The sequence below is a fragment of the Aythya fuligula genome, chromosome 1 (assembly GCF_009819795.1).
Source record: "Aythya fuligula isolate bAytFul2 chromosome 1, bAytFul2.pri, whole genome shotgun sequence".
Classification (NCBI taxonomy): Eukaryota; Metazoa; Chordata; class Aves; order Anseriformes; family Anatidae; genus Aythya; species Aythya fuligula.
In genome coordinates, this window is record NC_045559.1 from 181649561 (window position 1) to 181656655 (window position 7095).

Sequence of the window (7095 nt, forward strand, 5' to 3'; positions counted from 1 at the left end):
CACTGAAATCTGCAGTAGGCCCACAGCTCCCAGTTGTGAACAGCATTAAGGAGCAATGGAGGAATCTTTCATGAAGATGCAGGAGACTATACAAACCAAGCTTCAATACAAGTTCGATATTCAGAATTAGAAAGCCAGGTAGGAAGAACATAGGAAAAAAGAAAAAAAAAAAAAGTAGCCTTTCTGAGATTTTCCAACATTGTGCATGTGTGCTATGAGGAGATATTTGCTTGTATTAGGACTGTTTTTCCTAAATACATATTTTTAGTTCATTGGATTGATTCAGGAATCAGTAAGTTGAATGGCAAAAACAATTTGATTGACAGACTTTCTGTTTGCAAGTTGGAAGTTTGGATAGCATACACATGAGACAAAGAGGGACGGTATGCTATCCTTTATCAGCTAAAGTTAAAACAAAACAGGCATTTTGTTTTGTTTTGTTTTTCCATCTTGGTGGAATGGTCAGCGCATCCCAAGGGAGCGGTATGATACGGATTCAGTTCCTCTATTGTTTAAGGGAAACCAAGCTCACAATGTCACACGAGCCCAGGACTCCACCAGGCATGTGCTCCAACAGAAGGTTAGACTCATGCTTGGCTTTAGGATTTTGCTCCGTTACCAGCATTCCTGTAATTGTGTAAGGGCCATATATAACTATCACGCTTATGAGGCAAAGGTGAGCCTACTTTGTAGAACCCAACAAAGAGCAAATAAAAGATGAGCAAAAAGTATCTTTGCACTGTGAAAACTAAAGGGCATAGGAGGTTGGTCACAGTGAAATTGAGTGTGTACGAGGAACTTCAAAGTATTTTACAGACCATGGCTTATCCATGCCTTCAGATCAGGCTACAGCAGAGCAAAGATTTTTAACACTGACAAATTCCAGATTTGTGTCAGAGCTCTGAAGTCCCCATGCATCTTGAGACCCGTATCAATATACAGGTCAATGTTAATTTAGTCCATATATTTACTGAATGCAGAGAAAATGAAGCACAATGACAAGTATGCACTTTTAAGCAAATGTAAAGGATAATAAGATGTTTTGAAAAGCAGCTACACACAGGCTTATGGATTTTTTATATGAGATGCCACGTAGCAGAGACCCAAATTACAGTATTTAATAATCCTAGCACACAGGCAACAGTCTGTGACACCAGAACATTTTACATAAACCTAAAAGTTTTATAGAAATGTCAGATGCAGAGCGATGGAAAACATAACTCATTTAGAGTTGTCAGAAACCAGATCCTTTAAAAGTTAATACATCTAGTAGAAGTCCATAGCTGTCAGAGATCAGAGATGCTTTGTCTTTGTATGAAATACAGAAAGCCATTCACAGCCTGATCTCCCCCAAGCTTTTACCTTAAAAGGAGGAGGGGTTTTTTGTGTGTTAAATCTGTAAATTTTTAGATTCTTGCTGGTGGCTCAGTGTAGTTTATTTCCAGTATCTGCATGCAGCTGCCTGAGCCAATGGGACATTTGGAACCATGTATCTTGATTTTCCCATGAAGATCACATCAGGTGACAACTTCTGGACCAGATCCAGTGCATGACTTAGAAGTTAACCATCAAGATCCCGGGTGGGTGCCTTCCCTCGAGGTTACTGGAATCAGTATCCCAAATGAGGCACCTTTTACCTGCGTGAAATACCACATGCAGCCTGCCAGCAGCCAGCTGGCTATGGTCACAGTTGTCTAACAGCAGCCTGTTCAGCACGCAGGGAGATCTGTTGGCTCATTGCACAGCCCAGAGCCCTTTTCTTAGGGTAAGGATGAGTAGAAGACTTTTATAAAATCAGGCTGAAGTTTGCCCTCAACAGAGCAGGAGCCTGCCTACTGCTCTACGGATCCAAATCAGTACCTAAGGAACGGGAGACCAAAAGCAAATTCCCACACTGGAGGGAGACCAAACCCATCTGTCCCAGGGGGTGTTCTCTGCCTTCTGTTGAAGCTGTTCCACCGTGCGCTGTTCTGCATGAAGCCCAGCAGGGAAACATGACTCGACCTCATTTATCACAGCACTTACCTGGGGCTGAGGAAGATCTGGGTGCCAGGCTTTCTCTCTGGGGTATTTACTATTTACATCAAAATCAAGGGATATGTTTCTTGCGAGTGCTATTCTTTCAGGCACAACATAGTTCAGCTTTGTTGTGCAGCAACCCCAGAAGCAGCAGAGGATGCTCCTAGGTACTATTTCAGTAGCAGCTGTGCTGGTTTAATTGCACACGGCCGTAACGAGGAGCAATCCAGCTCCCTCTACACCTGTTCTGCGGCTGCTTGGAGACTCCCTCAGGCCAGTTCAGTTCACTGGGATGGCAGGGTGCCACCTTCCATTTCTGTTTTCCTTCAGAGATCCTTTTCTGCCATTTCAGTGACTCAAAATGACTCACTGTGTGCTCCAGCAGGCACACGGTAAAAAGCAGCAAAAGGAGGACTTCCCCTTTTGACAGCTATGAACTCAGCACAAGCTCAAAGAATGATTTGTCGCTTGCTGATGAGACCTCTTTTCTGAGGTAAGAAATAAAAATTTACATTTATTTTTTTTATCTTTTCAAGCCTAGACGAGAGCTGAAGGTGCAGACCTCCAGTAAAAAAAGACCCGGCACCATCTCTTGATGTATCCCAAAGCCACCACTTGGTTTTACGTAGTGTCACAACACGGGACAGGAGGCTCTGGTGCAACATTTGCCAGTTGTTCCTAGTGGGAGAAAGGCTGACTGCTTCCAGTTTGATGTAGTCCTACTCAACTGCAGAGGTTGTGTAGGGAAACAAAGTTGAGCATAAGTAGATTGCTTCCCTCATCACAAAGCCTGTCGTTCAAACTGTGCCTAACTTTTCATTCTTCTCTTTATAGACTTGCAGAGATACAAACAGTCTCACAATTTGTATTTCAGTGAAATCTGAACCTTTACTATTTCCTCCTATCCTTTTGTAGGGTTGACCCACGCAGACACAAATCTTTCAGATTACTCATGGGCTCCTGCGTGATCCAGCCAGACAAAGAAACACTAGAAGAAAGTAATTTCAGAGACTCTGCAACATTCTTATCAACATCAATGCTTTCCTAGTTTGTGCCTTCAAAAAATGCAGATATCAATTCTTAAGAAAAATTTTGATATACCTACATAAAAACTCACTTTTCTGCACTACTTACTAACGCTTCATAAGGGATTTTTTCATCGAGTCTAACAAAATTATATTAATATGCATAAGCATACACAGCAACACCTCCAAGGCATTGACTAGTCCCAGCCAGTATTTAACTTGAATCCCTCTGCTAATGTTTATGGCTCTGGAGACCTATCCATAATTATTTATGTACCTATTGTCCAAGTGTTCCTTGGGTTCACAGTCATCATGCTGACTGCAAACTAAAAATAGTCCAAATGAAGAGACAAGCAAAGACAGAAGACTGCAATGAAGTTTCTGTATCTCAGTGTTTATTACTTAAAATAACATCTAACCTTATTTATGATCCGTGTATGTTACTTAGGGATGCAGTGGCACGTCTGTTATAGCTCAAGGGGCATGAATTAAAGTAGTGTTCCAGCACTGCTGAAGTCTGCACCCTGCCAGCTGAACCATAAGTTATCTACCTCTTTGGAACAGGGATTCAGAGGTTAAGAATTGGATGCTGCTGTCGTGCCTATTGCGTTAGCCAACAGCACATAAGGGAGTCTCGACCACGCTAGCCCAGGGGGTCATCTAGGCTCAGGGGAGAAGATACAGACAAACCTTTGTTTCTTGCTGGAAAAACAGATGGTATTTTTATATGACCGTGCTGCTATAATAGTTGTGAGATCATAGCTGAGAAGGGTGTGCTGGAATATGATTTCATTTTTTAAAGATCTATCAGAAGGGAAAGAGCTTACTACCCTCCATTTTCTTCAATATTTTTAAATCCCTTTTGCTTTTCATACATCCATTCATTCCATAGACCTGTTTATCTGTCCTGACTCCCTTAAACAGATGTTTCCCTGGCTTAAAAAAAAAAAAAAAAACACAAACAAACAAAACAAAATAACAAACAACACCAAACAAACAAAAAAAGAAATCCAGTTCCTCCTTGTTGGGATTGCTTGGAGAAGTTTCCAAGTACTAATACTCTTGCAGTTAAGAGTGAATCAGTCTGTAAGATGACTATTTGCCAGATTCTTATTCTACACACAGACATGGAGCCTTGGTATGTGTACATTCATTCATTCATTAGCTCCACGTCTCCCTTTCTGCAGAAGATGAACTCTTGCTGGACTAGGTTGGACTAGGTGATCTTGGAGGGCTCTTCCAACCTAGATGATTCTGGGATTCTGATTCTATAAGTGTTCTTACAGCAGGCCCCTAGGAAATGCTTCAGACAAGTCATGAGGAAAGCCACTCAAATAGACTTTCAGCAGCTCCCAGGTATTGCATCGGGCCTCCCAATTCTCATACCTTTTCTAAGGGCATGTTATACCATCAATAAACAGTACTCAGTCATAACCTTTCTAACAGACTGTGGGTGGTTATCAGTTGTCTACAACTCTACCACTCTTCCCAGTACTGCCATACAAGCAGCAAATTATACAAATAACTTAAAACTTAGTCTGTTTCCATGCGCACACTTAGTATTCAAGAAACAGCTGCATAGCAGACATGTCCTCCAGAAATGGCATAGCCACAGGTGAGCCCTCTTACCTGCATGACCTTAAGTCCTTCTCAGGTCTATGCCTTTACACCTGTCAGGCTCTACCTTCCTTGTGTCTTCATGTTTGCTGTCAAGATTATGATCACTGTCCTCCTTTGAACTTCCAACAGTTTGCTCTTTTAGTAGAATGAGCTTCAAAATTTAGACTGAATCCAAACCTTTGTTGCTGGCATGTTCTGTACAATATTCGTTAAGAATGAGGTGACATTAACTCTGGAATTCCCATCTGTTTTTTGCCATGTTCTAATGTTTCATCTGGGGTTATTCTGAATCTGTATAAAGATCCCGTCACAAAACAAAGAGAAATACCGAGTGTCAGCTTTTGGACTGGAGATCAGAAGAGCTGTTTGAACCACAGGATGATGAAGAGTCATTCAGTTCTGCGAACAGTTTTGGCAAATTCACTTTACGTGGTCTCTGGAAAGCAGCTTTCCACATGTGGGACAAATCTTTATCTTCCTATCTTCATTAAGTAGAGAAAGGTTTAGCTATGGGAGTCATTCAATTATGTCAAGGACAGGCTTCATCCTGTAGCCACATTGCAACCTCAGTTGCACAGACTGTCATGAGCTACCCTGCTGCATGCACTCAATCATCTGCTGTCAAACCAGGAACCAGGTCAAAACCACAAGGAATTTCTAACTCTTTTTGGCTGACTAGGTCTGATGCCGTTTAAGGTCTCAACATCAGCACTGCTGATAACTTTTGTATCTTGTTGCCAAAAAAACAAAAAACCAAAACCATATCCATGGCCATCTTCCAGTCTTTAAGCCAAGTCATAAGTTTTGGAAGTGCTAATCCACTGTGTCAGCTTTTCCTTAGTAGTTTTACAAGTCTGGCTAGATTCTGCCTGGTAGAAGCTTTCATGATAATGAGAGTTTAAGCACAGATGAGGTTAGAGCAGCCTTTACTGTTTTTCAATCAAACAATAAAATTCTGGTCTAAGAAAAATGTTTTCTGGTGTTATGTCTAATTCTACTATTCTTGACAATTTATTTTCTCAATAAAATGCTTCATAAGAACAGGAACAGAAGACAAATGGTCAGTTTTCTGCAGGAGTGTTGCAGTGGGACTACAAAAAGTACCAGTTGTTCTCATCAAGGAGACAGCAAGCAATCTCATTCAAGTATTTGCTAGAAAGCTACAGAAGAAACAGCTGACTGCAAAGGAATATGTAAGATTTATGCAACTTTTGTGTGCACTATTCATATATTCATGCATTGTCTCAACTTACATGATATGTCTGAAATTCTTACACCCACACCTCTATTTGCATATAGCACAAGTGATCCTGTGGCAAAAAAATATGGACCTTTTTGGTTCACTTATCAAAGGAGTTAATTAATGGTACAGCTAACTTCCTGCCCTAGTTGTTGCCTTCTCCAGATAGTAAAAGAGGATCAAGTCCCAAATACAGAGTCACTGCTCAGGTACCCTAGAAACGAGTTATACCTGAAGAACCATGCAAAGGAGGGAGAACGGGGTTGCACCTTACACTTAGAAAACTGAAAGACTGGAAGGAAGAAAAATCCAGTGCAAGACCCACTCCATTCCCCAAAACCATGGATGCTGTACCTCTAATACTGAAACAGTTTCAGAGAAAACAGTGAGGGAGGTTGCTCTTGCTGCATGCACCCTCCCCCATCACAAAAGAATTTCAGGAGTGGCTTGAACAGACCTGCATGTTTAAAGGAATCTAATTTTACATCTACTGATTTCTCTGGGTTATAAAATAATGAAGCATTCTTTCTATTCCTGGCAAATTCTGATTTATTCAAGATTACACAGTACATCAATCTATCCCTAATCTGGAAGAAGGGCATGATAACTTATTTACACTAAAAAAAAAAAAAAAAAATCCTTCTGAATTTTCCAGTGTTAGGGCAAAAGATTTGAATACATTGGAATAAAAGCTCCTCGCAGTGAATAGCAAGCACTCACAGGGGGGATGAAATGATTTCATTGACCCCATTTGCCCTTTCTGCAGGCTGCTCTAAAAATCCTGGGGTTTTAGCTCCTTTCCTCTCTATTAATACAAGCATTATGTATATAGCTCAGTAGGTGTCCAGTCAACACCAATCAATTCCCAACACCGATTCCCCACTTTAAGTATGTTTTATTAAGTGCAGTGATTACTTTGGGGAAAATACTTTTGCTACTAAGTGCAAATCTAATGCATAATACAGTTGCACCAGATTGAGCAATGTGCAAGAGCTTTTATTTTTCCATCAAGCAAAATGTTTTGGGAAAACGTTTGCAGAATGGTCATTCATAAAGCTCAGTCAGATAACTTCAAAATTAGGAAAAGTGAGCATGTAGACTGATATTCTCAGCTGTACCTAGACAGTAGTTTACAAGGACCCTAAAAGTTCCTTAGGAAATTCATGTTCCTAGCTCTGCAAAAGCTTCATT